Genomic DNA, 24,725 nt, shown 5'->3' with positions numbered 1-24,725 from the left:
AGAAAAATTCCATTTGAAATAACTGAAGAAAATATAAAATACTTTGGAATCTACCCATCGAGGAAAATCTAGGTGCTATATTATCACAATTACAAAACACTTTTCATACAAATAAAGTCAGGTCCAAACAAATGGAAAAATATTAATGTATCTGAACCAATATAAAAATTATAATACTACCTATATCGATTTACTTATCCAGTATCATACCAATCAAATTACTAAAAAAAAAAATGTAAAGCTAGAAAAAATAATTGCAAAATCCATCTGAAAGAATAGAAGGTCAAAAATATTCAAGGAACCAATGGGAAAAAAATGAAAGAAGGTGGCTTAATAGAACTATATCTCAAACTATATTGCAAAACAGTTATCAACAAAACAATCTGGTAATGGGTAAGAAATACAGTGATAGGTCAGTGGAACAGATTAGACTCTCTGCAAAATGGTAAATGACAATAGTAATCTAGTGTTTGATACATCCAAAGATCCAAGACTTTGAAAGTAGAAATCATTATTTGATAAAAATTGCTGAGAAATTGGAAAACAATTTGGTAAAAACTAGATATAGATAAATATCTCCCACAATATAATTAGATAATTCAAAATGATACTATAAACATATACATTATATATATATATATATGTTATAGTATCATTTTGAATTACATATATATATATTCATACACACACAAAGTCAGAGAACACTAAATAGTTTGCTTGTCAGATCGATAGATAAAGAAAAAAGCCTAGTGAATTCTGAATGAATATTGAAGTATACTTTTCTTAAAATTTCCTTTATTATTCTTTCTTGATCTGCATTTTCTTTTTCAACATAGGTTACGTTTATATATTTGGATGATTGCAATTATATCATTTATATCAAATTTATTGCCTTCTCAGGAAGTAAGGTGAAAAGAGAGGTAATATTGCTAATATCCTCCTTTAAAGACTTCAGCTAACCTGTTAAATAAGGTCCTTTCCAATTCTAAGTCTTAATGATTTCTTTTGACAGATTGTTGCCAAATGTATTACTGCCAGAATATTTAATTTGAAGTTTCTCAAGGGTAAGATGTTTATGATAATACATGTTCTGTGACAGCATGTTTAAGATGATGACGGTAATGATAATGATGTTGACAATGATGATGATGATGAATTCTACATGCATTTAGATGAAATCATGAAGATATAGAGGAGGGGGGGACATGCAAAAGTTTTTGTACTATGTCCTTTTGTGGTAGCAAAGAATTGGAAAACGAGTACATGTCCATCACTTGGGGAATAGCTTAACAAGTTATGGTTTAATAAATTAATGGAATATTATTGTTCTGTAAAAATAACTAACAAGATGATTTTAGAAGGCCTGGAAAGATTTATGTGAACTGATACTGAGCAAAACAAGCAGAACTAGCAATATATTGTACACAATAAGAGCAAGAATGTTCAATGATCAACTATGAAAAACTTAGTTCTTCTCATTGGTTCAGTGATCCAAAGCAATCCCAAAAGACTTTGAATAGAAAATGTCATCTGCATCCAGAAAAAAACTATGAGATTAAGTACAAATCACTGCATGCTATGTTCACTTCTGCTTTTTGTTTTTTTTTTCTTTCGTGGTTTTTCCCTTTTGTTTTGATTTTTCTCTCACAATATGATTCATTTAAAAATTAACATACATGTATAACCAAAAAAATAAAACTTAAAATATAATGAAATAAAACAATATTTGGAAATCAATCTACCAAGTCACTTATAGAATATATTACTGTGTATAACTATAAATGTGAAACATTTTTTTATATAGAAAGAACAAATTTGAATAATTGGATAAATATTAATTGGTCCTTGCTGGGCTAAGCTAATATAGTGAAAATAACATGGAAATTTAACATTTTGTTTATTCAATGCCATTCCAATAAAACAACAAGAATCACCTTAAAGAACTAGAAAAATCACAAAATTCATCTGCAGAAAAAATAAGTCAAGAATATTAAAAGAAAGGATAGAAAAAGTGGAAAGTAATGGGGTCTACTAATATCAAATCACTAGAAAGCAGGAATCATCATCTTTTTTTCATACTACTAGAGTTATAGGTCAATGAAAAAGACATAATGATGTAAATGCACATGATAGCCTAATATTTGGGATAAGAACTCACCATTTGGCCAAAACAAATATTGGGAAAACTGATAAACAGCTTGACAGAAATTAGGAATTCTTAAGTATCTCATAACATATATCATAATTAGCTTCAAATAGATACAGCATTTCACCATAAAGAAATTAGAAAATCTATGGAAAAATGGAACAACTGATAACTAAAAATGGGATAGAGATGAATGTAGAATATAAAATGGATAATTTTGATTACATGTAATTAAAGTTTCTACATAAACAAATTTAGTGACATCAAGAATGAGAGAGAAATCATTAAGTGGGGAAAATATTTGTAGAAAGTTGCTACAAGCAAAGACTAAGAGGCACTTCTAAAGAGAAAAATAAAACAAAACTATCTATAACCACATTCTTAAAATGTTCTTAGTAATAATTAGAGAAATGAAAGTTGACGTTACTCTTGAGTTTCATGTTACACATAAATTGGTAAAAAAAAATTTTTAAAAATGGATCATGGGGTTATTGACCATTCCCAGAGAATCTCAAGTGATGTCTGCATATGATGGATGTTATGAATTGTCTCTCAGAAAATCTTGATTAGGCATAAGAGAAGTGTTTTTTAGAGAATGAAATATTGTGGATCTTCTAGAAGTGATTCTTATTGGTTAATCATATGTTGAATTGGAGGCTCTTTGATTGGCTGCTAAGACATTGTAAAAAAGCCTTGTTTTTACTCTGAATTGCTTCAGAAATTTCTCAGCATCTCCCTAGATCATAGTGTCCCTTGAGTGGAGTATATTCCCTAATCATAGGATTTTTGCAAGGTAAGAAGAACAAATCATAGAAATCTGGGAGACAGAGTTCTGGGTGATTTTTTCATTCAATATAACATTGATGCCTAGAGTGAACTTTAGGAAAGACCTTCAAGGTTAAAGTTCAGTGGAAGGATTTATCCTAAAGTTGTATCCTATCTGCACATAAACCTAGTGAGAAAATGCTATGTAGAAATTAAATTAAATTATGAGACTCACTTCAGATTTATGAGGTTTAAATCAATTACACCCTTAAAACATGAAGAAAAAAATCTGTATTTTTGTCCTTGTTATATATGTAAAATTATTATGCCTTTTTAAAGGCTAATTGATATTAATAGGTTAAATGGTACTGATGTGCTGGTTACTAACTCTCTAATTACTGTTATTCTTGTTTATCCTTCATTCTTCAAGAGGACCATGACATCAAGGAGAAGATGCCATGACATGCAAGTGAATTGTATTTGAGTCAGAGAGGGCTGTGTAAGGTCATTGCTTCACTTTCCCCTCCAGAGATCTCAGGGTCCAGTGGCAAGATATAAATCAAGACAACTAAAGATGGTCCTGGATGAAATGGGAGATCTTGGCCTTCAAAAGGTCTCAGGTTTACTAAGACTGCACCCATTCAGTGATTAAGGATAGGTAGCAACTGAGGCAAAGAGTCTCCTCTTTCACCTATGGAATTAGGTGTTAAAGCCCAAGCATTATTAAAGTTAAGAGATACCCACAAACTCCTCAAGGTATGCCAAAATTTTAAGGGGCAGATTTAAAACTTGTCCCTGATTGAATATGACCAAAGTCAACCATGTTAAAAATGAAAATAATTAATATTAGAGAGTCTGCAGGAAAACAGGAACAATAATATTTTATTCATGGACATATGACTATCCAGCTATTTTGGAAAGTATTTTAGAATTGTATCTTAAAATTTGTCCTTGGTTTTCCAAGAGAACCATTACATCAGGAAGTGGAGCCATGGCATGCAAGTGAATTGGATTTGAGTGAGAGAGTGAGAGAAGTCATCTGCTTCACTTTCTCCTCCAGAGTCTTCTGGATCCAGTTAACAGATATAGATCAGGACTAGAGATGGCCCTCAGCCTCTCCATGGTAAAAAAAAGGGAGAGAAGCATATTGAGCATATTCGTTCTTCTAGAACAACCTCTGTCAGGTCTATATTCCAAAGAAAATCAATAAAAAAATAAGGTACTATATTATGTTAAAAGTGTCTATATTATATCTTTTTTTGAGGGTAGGGACAAAGAATAGATATTTAAAAATACACATTAATTGGAAAGCAACTAAAATTGTCATATGACTTTTTATAAAATTTTAGTGATATAAGAAAAAAAAAGGGATTGTTTCAGAGAAACTTGTGAAGACTTGTTTGAATTGATTCTCAGTGAAGTCATATAAGCAGAAAAGCAACATGCTCTAAAAACACTATAAAATAAAAAAAATGGAAAAGTTTAAACAACTCTGCTCAATGCAATGATCAGTTATAATTCCAGAGGATCCATGATGAAGATTGACACTTTTCAGAGAGCCAATGATCTAAATCTATTATAAAAGATGACTATTTTCTTTGATAGTGCATATTTGTCACAATGCTTTAGTTTTTCTTTCTTTCTCTCCCTTTTCTACCATGAAGATGCTAAGGGCCATTTCCTGACCTATATCAAGTAACTGAACCCAGATGGCTCTGGAGGAGAAAGTGAAGCAGATAACCTTGCACAGCCCTCTCTCACTCAAATCCAATTCACTTGCATTTCAAGGCATCACCTACCTGATGTAATGGTTCTCTTAAAGAACCAAGGACAAACAACAACATAATGAGAAGACCACTTGAGAAGAAAGGAAAAAGTGAAAAATAAATATAAAAAAATAAAATTTAATTAAATTTATAAAATTTTTTCTTAACACAATCATTATAAGTAATCCCATAACACTAAATCACTTCTCCACTTATCTCCAGGCTTCATTCCTGATACCCCAAGCTTCTTTCTGCACTATGGTACAGCAGCCTTCTCTAAAAGGTTATACTACTATTGTTGTCCCTTTTTCAGTGGTCACTTCCTCATAGGACCTCCATTTTAACAAGAATGCCCAAGCCTCTTCACATTCCAGTTCTAGCTCTCTAGATTTCTTTCTCCATGATACCACATCAGCTTTCCCAAACAGCATGATCCTCTATACCTTCTATCCTGTTCTCTGATTGATCACTCCTACCAAGAACCTCTATTTTAAGATAGGAAGCAAGATATTTATGTTTTCTTCTTTATTGCCCCTGAGTCTTCAGACTTCTTTCCCTTCCTTTTACCACTTTCACTTTTCTTTTAGTTATTCTTGGATACTATTAGATGATATACTCCTGGGGCACAAAAACTATCTTTTTTTTTTGTACTCATATTTCCAGCACTTAGCACAATACTTGGCGTACAATATGCACTCAAAAATCCTTGTTGAACCATTGATTTGATTTGATAAAATCTACTATTTTTTTTTAATCAAGCTAATTCCTTCAACAGAACTTTGAATGGTATGTTTTTTTAATACCTTTACTATTCTTGAATCTGCCCTACTTTGCCAGTTGAAGTGACTCATTCAGATTAGGGGAAAAAATACTCCTGATGTGATTTGACCAGGGCAAGCTGCAGTAGCCTATCACAGCCTCTCATTCTGGATATCATAACTCTCTTTTAACGCAGCCTAACTTCATTCTATAGTTTCAGGTGTTTGGTTTGTTTGTTTTCTTGCTTTGTGACATTTTTGATTCATACCCAGTTTTCTGTTCATTAAATCACCTAACTTGTTTTTGCACTCAATTTCTGTGATTTACTGCTCCCCCATCTAACCATAGTTCTTTAAAATTTATTGAATTCCATCAGATTATATTTGATCCATTATTTCAGTTGCTTAATATTTTTTATTATTCAATCTCTGTCATCCAAACATGTCAGCTATTCCTTCAAGACTCTATCTCTGCCATATTTCTGGTGTCTTTCACTTGCTCTTTATTTCTCTTACCAACCCACCTGGATTATTGCAATAGTTCTCTTCTTTCAATAGTCCTCTTCTTTCCTTTGCCATTTTACCAGTCTTCAATCCATCTATCATGTCACCACCATAATTATATTTTTCATGCATAAGCATACCTTTCTTGAGACCCTATGCAATTTGGGGCACTATGTTAAATCTGCTGGAAATACAACACTAGCTCCTTGAGGAAAATATATGTTTCACTCTTAGGCTTATATCCCCACTACCTAGCACAGTGCCTAGAACATTATCTGCACATATTAAATATTTGATTGATTGAAGACACTTTCTGAACAAATAACTTACAATGAAAATTTTGGAAAACAATCTTATAAAATTTTACAAGTTGAGATGATATGTAATATTTCAAAGTTCTAGATCCTGGCAGAAAGCTTAGAACCATGGAATTTTGAGTTATAAAGCATAATAAAGTTTATCAAATCTAGCTCTTTTATTGTTTATATGAGGAAATTGAAGTTAAATTAAGTGACATATAAATTTTTGCAGTAATAATGGCATAAGCTAAAATTAAACTCAAATCTGTAACTTTGGTATACAGTATTTTTTTTCCCATTATGATCTCTTTTTGTTATATTCACAAGGGCACAAAATTGCTGACTTCCTGATCTTAAGGAGAAAACTGAATCCATTTAGACCATATTTGGCCATGGCCAAATACTGGCTTATTAATTCAATTTATTCATATATATTCATATAAGTTATATATATATATATATCATACATAACAGCTTTTGAACAGTATACAAAGAAATTGTTCATTCTTATTTATAAGTATGATACCATAAAAAATATGTAATTCTCAAAACACAGATACAAAAATATATCAACTCCAAAAACCTTCACCACCACCTGTAAGAATCTCTATTCTTTTTCTATCAACTCTAGGATAAAAACAATGAACAAAGCAATATGTTATAACCTGTCAATATATTGCCTTCCATGAATCAAATGATACAATTGTCTTTGAGAAAGTGCTCCATAAGTGTGTCATCATGCTTTAGGTGACCATAGACTTGCTGGATTGTAGCATAAATCTCTATTATAACTCTATTATAACTGAGGGCAACTCTGTTATCCCTGTGAAATAGTCCAGCTGTGATTTTAATTGAGTGCTCCTATCCAAGGAGGAGTAATGTAAGCAGCAAATTTATCCAAATGACCTGTACTCTGTTCAGTTTTACACTGTCTTCAGAAAAAGAGGCTGAGGATAACTTTTCAACCTGACTGATGACTGGAGTACTAAGAGGACTTTTTTTACCCATCAACTTGGGGATGTTATTCCCATGCAAGCTGTTGTGAATATTGGAAGTTTTGTGGCTTTGAAACTTTATTGACAGCTCTGTTGTTATATTAAAACCAAACCAAGATTCAACTCCTTGTTATACTATTATTGATTTCCATAGATGTTTAGTTGATGGTCAGTCGAAAAATGTGGGGTCAGTCTTCATCTTACCAGGGTTCAACCCAGACACCCTTCAGTTTATGATTGATGTTTTTTAAGTTTTCAAGAGAAACCAGAGATCAGATCTATATTATCTGCCACCTAAAGGTCACTTAAAGTACTGCCCTACCAGATCCTTCCAACAAAGTTTGTTCCTTCAACAAATCAAGCCAAGAATGGTCTCCTTTAGGTGCACATAATATCTATAGATGTTGTGAAATTGTGAGCAGCAGGAAAATTCATTATCCAAACAAGCTGATCAGAAATTACTGGAAAAGAGAATGAGATTGATAAGATAGTTGGATCTCTGGTCATTTCTAACCAGAGATCCATTGACATTGAATCCCAGTAGTAGTACTAGTAAGGACAAGAGTTAGAACCATCTCCCAAAGTATGGAGAAAGCACCTCAAATGGTCCACTGGCTGCTGTATCTGCAGTATTTTTACTTCATTCATTCATTTGTTCATTTATTCTTTCCTTCCTTCCTTCCTTTTTCCTTTCTCTCCCTTCCTTCCTTTCTTTCCTTCTTTCTTTCCTTTTACCATTTCTTTCTTTCTTTCTTTTTTTCTCTCTTACTTTCTTTTCTTTCTTTCGTATATTCAAGAAGAGTCAGAGTCAAGATGGTGGAGAAATCTTTATTTGAGCTCTTCACAATCTCTCTCAGATCAATACCAAATTAAGATTCTGAACTGTTTTTGGAGTGATAGAACCCACAAATATGTGGAGTGTAACAAGTTTCCAGTAGAAGATATTTTGGAAGAACTTCAGAAAAGGTCTGTTTCAATTGGCACCAAGGGAAAGGCCGAGCACAGGTAGAGTGCAAACCTAGGGCAGTGTGATTTTCCACTTGCTGGGGAATATAGAAGAAGAGATAAGAAAATAAAAGACTATAGATTGAAAATAAAGAGGAAGCACCTAGATTTACAAATTAATAAATGGAGAATAATCCAGCAAAAATTTAATGTAAAGGAGTAATAAGTAGATAAGAAAAAAATCAAAATAAAAGAATGTCATAGGAAGCAATAAAGATGAAAGTTTTCAGGAGCAGGGTGTAGTCAGATTCCAGAAACTATCAAAATAAGTCAGAAGAATGAGGATTAAGAAAATTATATAAGATTTAACAATTAAATATAGGAAGCAATAGAGAATTGGAGAGAGTGGTTCGAATGGAATGATGGGATCAACAAAATTAATTGGTTTGAGGAGTTATTTTTATTGCTTCATGTACAATGAATTGATCATTTTCTTGGCTTCAGCAAGTAATGATCTCTTTCAAAAATTCTCATCTGTTACTGGAAAGTAAATCTAAGCCTCCAAGGTCTACTTTGTTAGGATTCTCTGATTATATGCAGATTAAACTTGACATTTGAAGAAAAAAAATCATAACCCTAACCCTAACCCAAACCAAACATTAACTTTTTCCAGTTTAATGCCAACGACATTCAATCTATTATTCTACAAGCATTTAATAAACACCTACTATGCATTATGCATTCTGTCCAATTTTGGGGATATAAAGACAAAAGTGAAGAAGTTTTCAATATTAGATACATATTTTGTATAAAAGATTAAAAAAGATAGAAAATTGAAAAAAGACATTAGCAGCTGGGGGATAACCACCAGAACTTCAAAAATACTTCAATATGGCAACTTAAAACTATATTTATTAATTGATTTAGGAGACTCATGGAATACATGTGAAATATTTAAACCATGTATTTAAATCTGTATCTTCCACTTTTCCATGCATATATTACAAATTAGAAGACTTGTTTTAATTTGACTTGTTTTTCATTTTTATTTATGTCTAAAATTTTACCATTTTTGTTTGGAAAAAACAGACACAAATTATTTAATTTTAATTCATTTCTGCTGCACTGTTGTATAAATAGTACACTAACACAAGGTAATTTTGAGAATAATAATAAGCAATTAACAGTTGTTATTGTTTATTCCTAGAGAAAGACAACATCTCCTGAATTGAGCATAAACCAAAGTTCTGTCCTTTGCTCTTTTCTCTTCTCCCTCTATATTGGCAGTCCTATCATTTCTCATGTGTGTAATCCTGTTCTTTATGCAAATGGCTTACATCTAAATATAGTTTCTCTTGTGAGCTCTGCTACCCCATCAGTAATTGTCAGCTTATGAGGTATACTCACACATTGCCAGAGCTAACATCATTATTTGGAAGATTCTGAAAGAAAGTGTGGGAGAGGAGAGGTAGTAAATTGACTGCCAAACCAATGTCTACAGAGCAGTTGGGCTGACCTCATTGTTGTATCCCTGTGAAACCTGTAGCAGTACCATGTCAGGAAGCTGAGTTGCTTCCATTTAAATTATTTTAGGAAGATTATGAAAATAACCTGGCAGGATAAGATACTAAACACTGAGGTCCTTTCTTGAACTAAACTGAGAAGAATTTGAACTCTACTGCAGAGAATGCAACTCCATTAGACTTGCCTTATTGTTTGGATGCCAAATGTATGTGTATCAAAAAGACTATTTTATGGAGAACTTACATAGGAAAAGTACTCACAAGGTGGGTAGAAAAAATGATATGAGGACATATGCAAAAGGTCTCTCTTAAGAATTTTAGAATTGGTTGTATGACAATGGAAAAATTGGCATGGGATCTCCCAGCATAGCACGTTTTCATCAGAAAAAGTAGATACAAAGCAGAATACAATAAGCTCAGAAAATAAATAAATAAAATGAGATATGCAAAGTTAGAGAATCCACCCACAGAAAGTTCATAGGGACTATTTATGTCTGATCTTCACCAGAATATTCTAAATTCATATTGGTCTTATCAGTCACAGTCAGACACACTAAATTGACTCTAACATAATGTTTTCATTTTGGTCCTTTTTGAGAATGAAGGATAGAATCCACCAACCAATCAAACTGAATATACTATAGCATTTCAAGTTTCATATATGTATATATACATACATAAAATAAGAGTATATTGTTATTTAATAATATACACATATATAAAATAATGTTTTATTCAGTAATATATATGTACATACATACCTAAAATATTAGCATGTTGTTATTCAGTAATGTCAGTTGTGCCTGACTCTTCATGACCCCATTTGGGGTTTTCTTTGCAAAGATATTAGAGTAGTTTGTAATTTGCTTCTTCACTTCATTTTTCAGATCAGGAAATTGAGATTGAGAACTGAGATTATTTCACTTGCCCTGGATTACACAGCTAATTAATATCTGAAGTCAGATTGAAACTCAGGAAAATAAGTGTCCATGACTCCAAGCCCAGCAGTCTATTTACTGTGCTACCTGTCCGCCATATAAATATGTGTCTCCACTTTCAAACATACACAGCTCACTTTTAAAGGAGGTTAAGAAGAGATAATTTGTAAATAATTGGACTCTAAAAAGCTCATTAGCAATCAAAAAATGTTTTAAAATGAGTTATAAATTAAAATACACCAGATATATTTGAAACAAAAGTAGAAGAGATTAAGAAGAGGTGACAAGAATATGCAGAAGAATATACAAGAAAGATTTTAACATTAACAATAACAAGTATTTAGAGCCAGATATCCTAGAGAACAAATCAAGAGTTCCCTAGGAAGCATTGCTAATATTAAGGCTAAGGAGGTGACATAATTCTAGCTGAGCTATTTAAAATTCTAAAATTTGAAGACTGGGGAGACACTGGTAAAAGGCTGTATTCAATGGTCATTGGAATGGAATGATTCAGTTTACATCTTAATCCTAAAGAAGTGAAAAGTCAAAGAACGAATAAATTACCAAACGATTGCACTCATTCATATAACACATGACTCATTTCACAATGAAGCCAGACTAAGTAATATATGAACCAAAATTTACCCAAAGAAGTCTGGTTTTTGAAGAAACAGAGGAACTAGAGTCCAAATTTCCAAAATTCACTGGGACTTCCAGAAAAAAAAATTGACTTCCACTTCATAGACTACAATAAAGCCTTTGATTGTGTACAGTCCTCAAAAAGAAGCACTACATAGTCTTCAAACAAACAGGCAATATTTAGAAACAAACATGGAACAATTTGTTGATTTAAAATTGGGAAAGGAGTACAACAAGGTTGTATGTTATCACCTTATTTATTTAACATATACAGTACATCATATGAAATGCTAGGAAAAATGGAAATTAGTATCGCTGGAATACATATTAACAACTTCAGATATCTAGATGATACCACTTTGATGGCAAAAATAAAAAAAGATTAAGAAGTTTCATAAAGATAAAAAGAAAGAGAGGAGGAAAGCTGGCTAAGATCTTGACAACTGGCATCATCACTTCCTGACAAATGGAGACAGAAGAAATGGAAGCAGAGTTAGATCTTATATTCTTGGGCTCAAAGTTCATTGCGGATGATGGCTACATTCCTAAAATCAAGAGACACTTGCTCCTTGGAAGAAGAGCTATGGCAAATCTGAACATCTAAAAATCAGAGATATAACCTTGCTGACAAAGATCCATATATTCAAACCGAGAGTTTTTCTGATGTCTAACTATCCAACTAGCTAAATATAAGAATTCAAGCAAACTAGTATCCCAGTCAGGATCTTGAAAAATTGTAACAATTCCAAAGAAAGAGGAAAAAAATCTTGACATATATTATTCCATAAGTTTTTTTTCTAATAATGTAAAAATATTTATAAGAATAACCCAGCATACATGACTGAGTATAATCAAACCTAGGGAAAGTTGAGAGGGAAAATTGATAACAAAGTGCTTATATTTTAATAGGGAAACAAGAGACAAATAATCCTTCAGAATATTGTCTTCAATTGTCAAATCACAGTATGAGTTAAATAAGACAAACAGAGCCTAGTAATGATGTCTTTCTATTTTGATCATCTAAAACAGGGAAAAAGGAAGGGTAAAAGAAATGAAATGGGAAGAAATTAGAAATGTCTGTGAAATTTACCACTTCTCAAAATTGGGTTGCCTGAGAAGAGTATTGAGGATCTCACGGTACTTTCTCCCCCTATGGCTATGCATGCACATTTTACAAATTTGTAAAAGCTGATCAGATCCTCCTTTTGCAACCTTCTTATATATACTTCTCCTTCCTATATTGTGTTTTCTAGCCAGATTGTTCTTCCTCACATATAACACTTTATTTTTCTTTCCTAGATGTTCAATTCACTATTCCTAATGCCTAGGTTATTTCCTCTTGGTTTCTGTCTTTTACATATTTTTTTTTTACAATTTTCCAAAATGAAGCCAAAACACAACCTTCTGCATGCAGACTTTCATCTCTTCTTCTCTTAATGTTGTCTTTGCTTTCTTTTACATATACTTAAATATTGTTTTCCCAACAAAAGTTCCTTTTATGTAAAAATCATAATATTTCACATCATCTAGCACAGTTAAAGGATTGTCGAAGGCATTCAGTAAATTATTGAACATTATATGAATACATTACCAATACTATTTCTGAGGATTTCTTATCCTTCTTCCTGTACTGATATGAGAAACTCTTCCCTCATCTCCCCAAAGTAAACAAGTTACCTTAAATTAAGATGCCCACCATGACTAGATGATCATTTACTTTAACCCAGTACAAAGCAGTTTTTAAAAATACCATATATGATGTTGAATGGATCATAACGAGGTTGTGATTTTCCATTAAGTTGTAATTAATAAATTTTCCATGAAAATAATAGGAAGTAGGAATCTCATTATAGTTATCAACACCTTTTATAAATGCTATTAAGTCTGGTCTGTGAACCAAAGAAAAGGGAATATCACCAGAAGTATAATTTAAGCACGTGGCAAAAATAGAACAATGCCTATATGGCAGATCCATAACTGCCTCTAAAATGGTCTTTATGGTTTTCAGAAACATGCTTGATAAGCATGAAAAAAGACCTGTGCATTTAAACATAAATAAAATGATCATAGTAACTATGTCTTTTCTCCAGCAGGACTAACCTGAAATCCTACAAAAAAATAAAGCAAACAAACAACAATAACAAAAAGACACTGCAGAACAATAGCTATACATATGTATCTCTGGTACTGCCTGGTTTTACTCTGCATGGAGACGAACATAAAGAAAAAGAGGAAAATACAAATTTGGACAAATTCAATCATTTTCTCTTCATCTAGAGCATTCTGAATGTTACAACAAAAAAAAGTTCATGCTCATCAGAGATCGTGTTTTTAAATAGAATATAATAATATAACATAATAGAAGATAAATCTAGACCTATATGCTGCTAAAACTGGACCAAGAAACTATAATCTGCAAGTTGGAAATATTGTCCCAAATTGTTTATCTCTAGAAGTGACTTTCACAGAACATTGTCTATTTCCATCGGCAACTCTTTCATAAAGCTATAGCTATAGATTTAACTTCATACTGGTTACCACCTTTAAGAATGAATTATGTCATTTTGTATATTTTTAAAAAATCACTTCATTTTTTTCACATTCCAGGAATTTTCTCAAGGGAATATGTACCCTTTCATCACAACATTGTAAGGTATAGCTCTAAAATTACAAGTAAATATGAGCTAAGAACATAAATGAAGATCCTGAATATGTTGTAGTAAGTTTTTCATTCCTTTTTGCTCTCAGTTCTTTCTGATATTTTCCATGTAATTATACATGGGATCAAAAAGAATTCTTATTTTAATTTTCAATTTATTCATTAAGTTATAAGACTATGCATTTTTAGATAACTTAAACTCATGCTACTAAGTGCATAAATGAAACATCATATTGGAACCTTTCACATACTTAATAGCTAAGTTGCCTCACAAAGTACAGTACACTTGTAATTTGCCTCATGTTTGAATAGATTTGTTCCTGCAAAGATATGTGAAAAAAATTATAAATTATAAATCAGGTCACATTTTAAAAGTACTAACAATTCTGTGATGAATCCTTTTGTCACAGTAATTCTCTTGAAATTCAATCAGCAAACACTTATTAAGCACAACTTATATGTGTGGCACAAATGGTACTATAATAGTTGTAGCCCTGCATTTTAACAATTGATTGTTTATTATAATAAAGTGTCTTGAAGAGATAAGACCAAGAATCCCATAGACAATATTTTCAAGGTAATTCTATTTTTTAAAGTAGAGAAGTGCTAAGATTTTAAAAGGAAGGAGTAGGTTTAAAAGGTCTGAATGGCTGCTGAATAGATCTAAAATATCTTTCAATCAATAAGCATTATTGAGTGCCTACTATGTACAATTCACCATGTTAAACTCTGGAGAGACAAAAAGAGTCTAAAGATGCTTCTTGCCTTCAAGAAGCTTACAATCTAATGAAGGAGACAACATGCAGCCAGCAAATATATGTACAAAACAAACTATATATAGGATAACTAGCAAATAATTAATGGAGACAAATCACTGGGATTACAATGGATGAAGAAAGGGTCCTTACAGGTGAGATTTTAATTGGTGCTTAATTCAGAGAGTATGTAGTAGGAATGTAAAGAGTATGTTCTACGCATAAGCTGTTGCCAGAGAAAATGACCTGATCTGGGAGATGAACGGTCTTGTTTGTGGAACAGTGAGGAAGCCTGTGTCACTGGATCAAAGAGTACATGTTAGAGAGCAAGACATAAGAAGACTGGAAAAAATAGAAGGGGGGACTAGGTTATAAAGGGCTTTGAATGATACACAGAGTATTTTGAAGTTTATTAAAGGTGGCAGGAGGGGAGTTGTTGGTTTGACCTGCACTTTTGGGAAATTACTGTAATGGATGAATGGATGATGGATTCGAGTGAGGAGAGACTTGAGTCATAAAAACCCAGCAGCAGATTTTTACAATAAAAAAGGCATGAGGATAAAGACTTGTACTAATAACAATTATATAATTATTATATAGTTATTGATATCACATCATTAATGGATATTCATTAATAATTTATTAATATATTAACATATGTATTGATAAAGTAATGTTGATTTATGAATGTAACTAATAAAATATTGCAATTATCAGCAGCAGCAACATTATTACAATTGACTCCAAACTACAGTTAGAGGGCCTATAGTTTTCATTAGATTACTGTAGTAAACTATGCTCTGTCCAAGTATCAGAAAGCAAGATCAGTTACAATTTTTCTTTAAGGCTTTTGTATACCAGGGGCAGATAGGTGGCACAGTAGATAGAGCACAAATCCTCAGGAGGACCTAAGTTCAAATCTGGCCTTAGACACAATAACACTTCCTAACTGTATGACTCTGGGCAAGTCATTTAACCCTAATTGTCTCATAAAAAAAAAAAAAACCTGAGGGGCTTGAGAATATATCTAATATCTAAGTAATTGCCTTGGGCCCCCACCAGCTCTTTCCCCCTAACTGTTTACTTCCTGTAATTAGTGCATAGTTTGATTTACTCACTTTACATCAATTAACTTCTAGAAAGGGATATTTACTTCAAAGATATAGCAATACACACTTCCCCAACACTTTTTGGGACACACTTTCCCCTAACCCATGTCAGCCTTTGTAGAAAATGAACTAAAACTTATCTCAGTTCCTAAATAACTTTGGTCACATCAAGTTCATGTCCAGATATGGAAAATGGAAACATTTGGAAGTCATATGTTGTGAGTTTTTGAGAAAGGAAGTAATGCAAGATTTTTATTTTATTTTATTTTATAGCCTTTTATTTACAGGTTATATGTAGTAATGCAAGATTTTTAAAGAGCACATCAGAAAAGTGATTCTTGTCAGATGATCTTAGAAAGCTGGCCAGAAACAGTGTGACACTTTTCTTAGAGCAATAGTCTGGGTATGGGGAAAAAAGAAAAGATTTTTTTAAAAAAATAGGAAAAATAAAATGGCTTTGAGGTGATTTTGTTTTTCAAAAACACTTAAATCATTAAGCTTCTGTTATGCTATTGGTAATTTTCAGGAAATAATCACACTAGAAAAATCTTTTAAGGTGGGAAACGTGAAACCCTTTCTTCATACACATATATGTACACATCTTCACTAATACACAAAATAGTTTGGAGATATATGTACTTCCAGCCTAGGAATCATTATAATTGAAAATTTGGGAGAGATTATGAAGGGAAGAAAAGGAAAGAATCATAGAACTAGAGTTGGAATGGACCTAAGAGGCATTAAAATAACATTCATATTCATATTATGGATGTGGAAACTGAGTCCTAGGGAATTTAAATGTTGTGTCCAAGGCCATACAGGTAGTCAGTGTCATGGAAGGAAGAAGGGAGGCAAGAAAGAAAAGAAGGAAGGAAAGGAAAAATTCATTATTCATTAAGATAGCACTGTCATGTATATCAAGTCCGCTTTATCTATAGTGTTCATAAAGACTGAATAAAGTTAGAGGCAAGGACTACAAGGTAATTTACTCTTCTGAACTGCAATCAATATTTACTAGCTCTCCTTCATGTTGCAGGTGCTTGATCAGCATATGCTACTATGTTACATAAGACCATTGATTGTCCAGGGTATCTTTTGAAGATGCAGATAATGCTCTTTTCAAATACACTTTGCATTGATCAGTGAGGAAAAAGAAAGTTTTTGACAGTGTGTAGTGCAAAAGCCATTTATAAATATTAAAGACAGAATTTTGTCATTTTAGGTCTTGCTGAGGTTGAATTAATATAGGCCTAAACCTAATCTGATTGTATAGATAGGGTTGAAGTATCTTTTAGAAAGAATGATACTTTCTGTTATGTGACTCCATGTCTATTATTTGATCCCTAAAAGGATTTTATGATACAGAACCTTCACACATTTTAAATTTGATGTTTTTTTTAATTTGGAATTGTGGACATATTGACAAATAAGCTGATGAATTAGAAGTCATATTAATCCATTTAACTTTCAGTTAGTTGGATTTAAGTTATCATTCCAGCTTATTCAACCCTTTTTGGATCATGTTTCTGTCATTCAGAGCCTTAGCTATGTTCAATCTTCAATGCTTTCACAAATTGGGTAAAGTTGACATATACATATGCATATACATAACCACATAGGGTTGGACAAGAAACCAATTCTAATTCCATTGATCAATACTACTTTATGAACTATATGAGCAGTATCATTCTATCTTGTCTTTGATTTTGACAGCCTTTGTGAAGTGTTTTGCTACATCTATGAAGTATATACTATGATGATATAATTTTTCTCATCAAATAATACCTTACTTGAAAGGCATTAAGTCAGTTTGTTACTTTTAGTCTTTCCTAACATGATGAATAGGAATATCTATAGCATGCAACCACCAGTAAGAATACACCTTTTCTATTCAAAGTCAACCAAAGCCATCTCCGTTGAAATTAATAAAACCATTTTTTAATATATGTCTTGTTGTTTTATATCTCAAGAGATGCTAATTTATGTTGGGTTATTAGTTATATGGTCAAATCTATCATAACATATTGAAAAAGTTAATTTTAACATTTGTATGAAACATTTGAAAAGAAAATACATTTTCTACCTTAATATAAAAGCTAGAAAAAGAAAAAGATTTAAATAAAATGATAATGAGTTCTGTTTTTTGAAATGATCTTTCAGATGCCTATTATCTATTTCAGGATATTCAAAAATGATTACTGATTGCCTGAAGATCATTAAAGAGTTATAATTCCTGTAATATAACTAAATGAGTTTGGAATACATACATATGGTGACTCTCCTGTCCTCATGAGAATAGATAATGCAAATTTAAATATACTTTTTTTTTTACTTTCAACTAGAATTGCTCCTGGGATTATCTTTATTTATTCCAAAATTCCTGGAGAGAAATTTTCTGTTGAACTGCTTTTTGGTGTTTTGTGATGAATACTATCCGTAATTAGCTTCCACTGTAATATTTACAAGTAAATTTTGTTTTCTGAACCAGTATTTCCTATGAGCACCATTCCTTTTCACTCAGCCAAGGAAAGTATTTGTACTTTATGGTATTTAGAAGACAATTTTGAATTACTTCTTCTGACTTTTTCTTTATATTAGACTTTCCTAAGAAACAGAAATAGTAGAAATACTTCTTCATTTTTGATATTAAAGGACTATAAAACTGTTCATGCTTTTTGGATCCAGCAGTCTTACTAGTACATCTGTATCCCAAAGAAATAATAAAAGGGAAAAGGGACCATATGTTGCAAACATTTTTGCAGCAGTTATTTTTGAAGTGGAAATGGAGTGGATGCCCATCAATTGGGAAATGGATGAATAAGTTATGGTATATGAATGTAATGGAATATTATTGTTCTATAAAAAATGATGAGCAGGATGATTTCAGAAAAACCTGGAAAGACTTACATGAATTGATTCTGAGTGAAGTGAGCACAACCAAGAGAACTTTGTACAAAGTAACAAGATTATATAATGATCAGCTGAGATGGATGTAACTTTTCTCAACAAAGTTCAAGGTAATCCCAATAAACTAGTATTTTCATCTTTTTTTGGTTGATGTTTGTTTTCTTTTCTCATTTTTCTCCCTTTGGTCTGGTTTTCCTTCCACAACATGACAAATGGAAAGTACAAGGTTGGCACATATTTCACCTATATCAGATTGCTTATTCTCTTGAGGAGGAGAGAGATAAAAGAAGGAGGAAGAAAAATTTGGAACACAAAATTTTATAAAAATGAACGTTAAAATTTATCTTTATGTGTATTCAGAAAAACAAAATACTATTGAGAAAAATGTTTGTATTAAAGGCTTTATAATCAAATCTTTATAATCAAACTTGGTGTCCAATTTTCATTTTTATTATTTATTAAATTTGATAGTGATTCAAAGCTTTTATGTAACCAGTTTATGATTTGACAATTCAGAGAGTTGATTTTGAAATTGTCAGTAATGAATCAATTTCTTTTTTGTATGCATGTATATGGGACAGTTGTTCACCCCATCCAACACCTTCCAACTATATTCTTAAAGAAATTAGCTAGATATACATATTAATAGATAAATATGTAAATAAATATAGAAAATTTAAAAATACATAAAACAATAGAGCTCTTAAGTGATCTGTAAACTTTTAATGGTTTTTTAATAATTTTTGTCTTGAACTCTGTTTTCCAACATATTGGAAAATTTGCTTTTGCTCACCTTCATATTGACATTTAATTTACATTAAATAAATCATTTAAGATGGATTTATGGAAAAGAAAGAATATAAAATAATAAGCATTTATTAAACAAACAGTACCTGCCAGACATTATAGTTAGTTCTAAGGATACAAATGCAAAGAAAAAGAAAGATAGTGTCTGTCCTCATGGAATTTATATTCTAATAGAAGAAAAAACATATTTATATATGACAGCTGAAAAGTATGTGAAGAGGGACACTATCTGCATCTGTATAGTGGCAGAATTTAATAGTAAAACATGTTAGTGAGGCTTAGCCTGAGCCTTTCCCTGAACAGAAAGTTTAGGAAAACTCTCAGTAATGGGAAACAGGGCAGAAAATTGCAAATAAGAATCACACTGTATACACTAGTTGAGGAGTATTCATGTCTTGAGGTAATGAATTAATGATTATATAAATATTTTACTGAATCCATACCATCTTAACACACACACACACACACACACACACACACACACACACATACATATTAGTATAATTATAAGCTTTGGAAATTTAAGTTCATTTTACCCACAAAAATGTTGGAAATATTTTTAAAAATTTAAAGTACCACGCCAGGACCTACAACATTTTCCTGCTCAATAAATGAATCCTGATCAGAATCCTGGGGTACTTAAATTTGACTAATGTTGAACAATTTAATTTAGTTAATCTGTAGTTATTCTGTCAATAAGAATATGAAGATGTTGTATATACTTGAATAAATGAAACTAACTTCTTTAAGAACTGAATCTGGTAGTTTTATTTAACAATTTTGATGGAAATATACCTAAATTGTATTATATCGTCCTTTACTTCTTTGAAAGAATAAATTGAACATAATATTTTTTGGTATCTAAGTTTCATGATAATGCTCAAAAATGTATATGTATATATACACATATGTATCGATATTGTTATGTCTATATACCCATACTTTACATGTACACATATTTCTATGTATAAATACATAAGTATATATGTGCATGTACCCATATATGTGTAATGTTTATAGGCAGCCCTGGACTATAATTCTTCAGTTTATTTTTTTACAATCTCACATTCTCTTTGTCAAATTAAAGCTGAGATGCCCTACTTTACACATCCCTAATCTCATTAATATTATAAAAATTGAAGAGAAATAGAAGGAAATAGTTGAACTGCATTTTGACTTTTACAAGTTACTATGAAAAAGAAAACAAAAGAATTATTGAGGCAGTCCCATGCTCCAAATAGGGTAGCCTAAATATAAGTTATTACTATAATTTTGTGTGCATGCATGCATGTGTATGTGTTTTATGTAACTAATATATGTATAGAGAGAGAGTAGAGAGTATATATGTATTTCTCTACTCTCTCTCTCTCTCTCTATATATATATATATATGCATATTTATATATACATACTTATTCCCTTACCCATATTAACCAAAGTCAAATATTGGTTTATATTAATTATCATCACGATCCATCAAATTTATATCTGTTGACAGATTTATGATTTTGATTTGGCAGATAGGAACCAATTTCAGAAATGAACCAAAGTAAAGAGAGCACACAATTTTCATATATGTATAAAGTTTCTATCATTTAGATATGATATTAGTGGGGTATGAAGAAAAAAAAAACTCTTATTCTTTTTGCAGTGGAAATAACCGTCAATTTTTTTAAAAAATGATTTGTTAGGAAAATATGTCTGTTACTTGTTGTCTATGTCTGAAACTTTATCCATCATTTTCATACCTAAAATTTTAGTTCTCACAATTAAGTTGTATACTGATAATGACAATGTTTAAGATGATAATTTGAGAGTAAAAAGGAATAGGATAAACTCTGAGATCATAGTGCCTCCAAGAAAAGGGGGAAAATCTATTTGCAAGAAAATAATTCCATTAGAAAAGATGAAGGAAGATTTCTTTCTGTGGCATACAAAGAAAAATATACTTAGAATTTTTCTACCTAGAATTTTTCTCAAAGTCTTTCTGTCAGCATCTTTCTCAAACAATGCCTTTTGGGGGCTGGGTTTGACAACTGTATTTGAAACCCTGCTTAAAACTTCTGCAATTGAGAATAGAATAGATTTTGTTTTAAAACTCATCTCTATAGATTAAGCAGAAGCAGCAATGTATAATGAACAGAGAAATGGCCTTGGACACAAGCAGTTCTGTGTTCAGATCTTTCTTTTGATACATAATAGCTCACTGACCCTTCTGAAGTCTTTAAACACCTACTGTCCTCTCTTCTTGTCTCTTCTTTCCTCTTCTCTCAGCACATAAATGTGTACTCCCTCTCCCTCTCCTTCTCCTTTTCTCTCCATTTTTCTCTTTCTCCTTTTCTCTTCCCCCACCTTACACACACACACACACACACACACACACACCCAAGAATAGATAGAGGGAGGAAGGAAGGGAGATTCAGAGAAATAGAGAAAAGGAGAGAGAGAGAGAGGGAGGGAGAGAGAGAGAGAGAAAGAGAGAGAAAGAGAGAAAGAGAGAGAGAATAAGAAGGTAATATTTTCTGTGACCTGAATTTAAGAAGATGAATAAATCCAATTATCAGAATTCATACTCAATAAGTCTACAGACCCACTTATTTGTTACACTAGTATATGATTATATGTTAGTGAACCCTTTAAATAAAAACTATGGGAAATAGGAGTTTCTGAAGATTCATTTCTTCTTTAATATTCAGTGGAGAAATTTAGTTTGGCCAATGGTTATATCTGTGATTGTGGAGTTAGGATACCTGCATTCTAATCTCACCTTATTCACTTCTTAACTTTGTGATCTTGGGCAATTAATTTATCATACATATTACTGAGTTTCCTCCCAGAATTGTAGGAACCAAATAAGATATTTGTTAAGCATAGTCCTTGGCACATAGAAAGCATCTAATTCTGTGACGACCATGCTAGTGCCCAGGATACCTCAGAATCAGCCGGAGTAAGGATAACCTAAAGTCCTTAGTCTTTATTCTTGGTCTTTAGGGGTAGAAGTGAAGGGGATGGAAGAGAATCTCAGCAACTGCCTTCTTCCTGGACCACCGCAAAAAGTGACTCTGGCTCATCTTACTCCACTCTCTAGTCCCTCCTACAATCCTTTGTACACCAATCATTGAGCCAGTATGGATAGTGGAAAGGGCCATTTTCCAACCATATGCCCATAGAGTATCGTTTAATAAGAACTTAGCCTCAAGTGCTCAGCAGTCCCGACTTCAGTGCATCAACCCAATAGTTTCAGCCCTCTACATCTCCCGCTTTCTTTTGTTTTAAAACACAGGTGGTCATGCCATCCCTGACTTCTCAGGGTGGTGAGAGGCCCCCAAAAGGAAGTGATCATGCCCTCCCTGACTTCTCAGAAAGGGAGGTGAAAGCACTAAAAAGAAGATGATCATACCCTCCCTGACGTCTCAGGAAGGGAGATGAAAAGACCAAAGGGAAATGGGAATTGCTAGTGGGTTTCTGGGCTGAAGGCTTTTATTAGAAACAGGTATGCACAAACCCATCAGCATGGGAGGTATTACATGAGCACAAATCAATAATACACAGGCTATTAGTGATGATTCTCCCCACAACCAGCACAGGCTCAATGTGGTGCAACAGACATGAATTGTATATGCAAGTAGTGATATAACAAACAATATAAATCAATATGGTATTATAAGAGATTTCCAGAAGTCCTAGAAGGAGGGTAAGTAAACAACAGTCACACACACACCTTCTTCGGCAGCCAAGAGATAGTCCAAAACCAATCTATTGTCCATTGCTTCATGTGTCAGGGAATCCAATGATCCCAGCAGATTTTGAAGTCCTGCAACAGCCTTATCATTTCTCAGAAAATCCAATGATTCCTGAGGGTTTTCAAGTCCTACAACAATCTTATCATATCTCAGAGAATCCAATGATTCCTGAGGTTTTTCAAGTCCTACAACAATCTTATCATGTCTCAGAGAATCCAATGATTCCTGAGGGTTTTAAATCCTACAACAATCTTATCATGTCTCAGAGAATCCAATGATTCCTGAGGGTTTTGAAGTCCAACAATTTTTGATGTCCATGAGTCAAACACCATAACTGTCATGCGCTTTCAGTGATGGGCACAGTCAGCAATGCAACCATCCGATGTTTCTTGGGTCTTCTCCTTTGTTTCAAGGGTTTACTCCATCTCTCTCTGATGGACAAGGCAAATATGGCTTGTTGGCACCCATCTGATTCCTTCTTCACCTGTGGAGATACAAGCAAACCCTCTCCCCCAAGCAGTTAACCTATCTGGTCCCTTCCATTCACCACTTTCTGGGTCTCGCCACATCACCTGGTGATTATCTAAAGATAGTGGAGCTGCTTGCACTGGGCACTGCCCTTCCGGTGGGTTATAAAGCCTCTCTGCCAGAGCCAGTGCATCTTTGTCAAAAATCAAGGAGTTAATAGTATAAAGAACTAGATTTAGAAATTCTCTAGGGTTACCTATGGCTTCGCCTTTCTTTTGTTTTTGGAGGAGCATCTTAATGTCTCTGTTTCTTCTCTCTACTATTGCCTGTCCTTGAGGATTAAAGGGTATGCCAGTGTGTGTAAAATCTGATACTGTGCACAAAAGTGTGCAAAATGTTTACTAGCATATGTAGGTCCACTGTCTGTTTTTATGGCTTGTGGCACACCCATAATTGCAAGTGCTTGTATAAGGAATTTAGTGACCACTCGGGCTGTCTCTTTTGTTGCTGGTTTTGCAAAAGTGAATCCTGAAAAACTGTCTACCACAAATGGATAAAAGATAAACGACCAAAAGATTTATAATGGGTCACATCCATTTGCCAAATTTCATTGGGTCTCACACCACAAGAGTTTTTCCCTGGAGGCAGTGTAGGAGCATGGAAAAGAAGGCAAGCTTCACTTCAATGAACACTAAGAATCAATCTATTTTTTTTTACAAATTTTTTCTGACAAAATTATGGGTCCTTAAAATTATATTAAAAGTGAAGATGTTGGTGTGTATTATTTGAAGGTAGGAGACACAGGGGCATGTGTGTGAATGTGTGTTTGAGGAGGTGGGGGTTGGTGAGGGTGTGGCTTAGAACTTCTACAAAAGGCACAGAATCATTTTATATTACAGAAATATAGAAAGAGTCAATCTCCTCCTGCTTCCAGTCCAATCATATACAAACAAGTTTATAATGAGCTTGATGGGAAGGAATCTTATACCAATTCTTAGCT

General features: G+C 32.7%; 1 pseudogene; it reads left to right on the top strand.

The window, feature by feature from the left end:
* Positions 1 to 1,112: 1,112 nt before the first annotated feature.
* The window catches only part of LOC105749282, a 140,833-nt pseudogene continuing 117,220 nt past the window's right edge, over positions 1,113 to 24,725 (top strand).

This window comes from Sarcophilus harrisii, chromosome 1 (genome assembly GCF_902635505.1).
Source record: "Sarcophilus harrisii chromosome 1, mSarHar1.11, whole genome shotgun sequence".
Taxonomy (NCBI): domain Eukaryota; kingdom Metazoa; phylum Chordata; class Mammalia; order Dasyuromorphia; family Dasyuridae; genus Sarcophilus; species Sarcophilus harrisii.
Note: the sequence above shows the minus strand (reverse complement) of the source record. Positions and strands in the feature narration are given on the sequence as shown.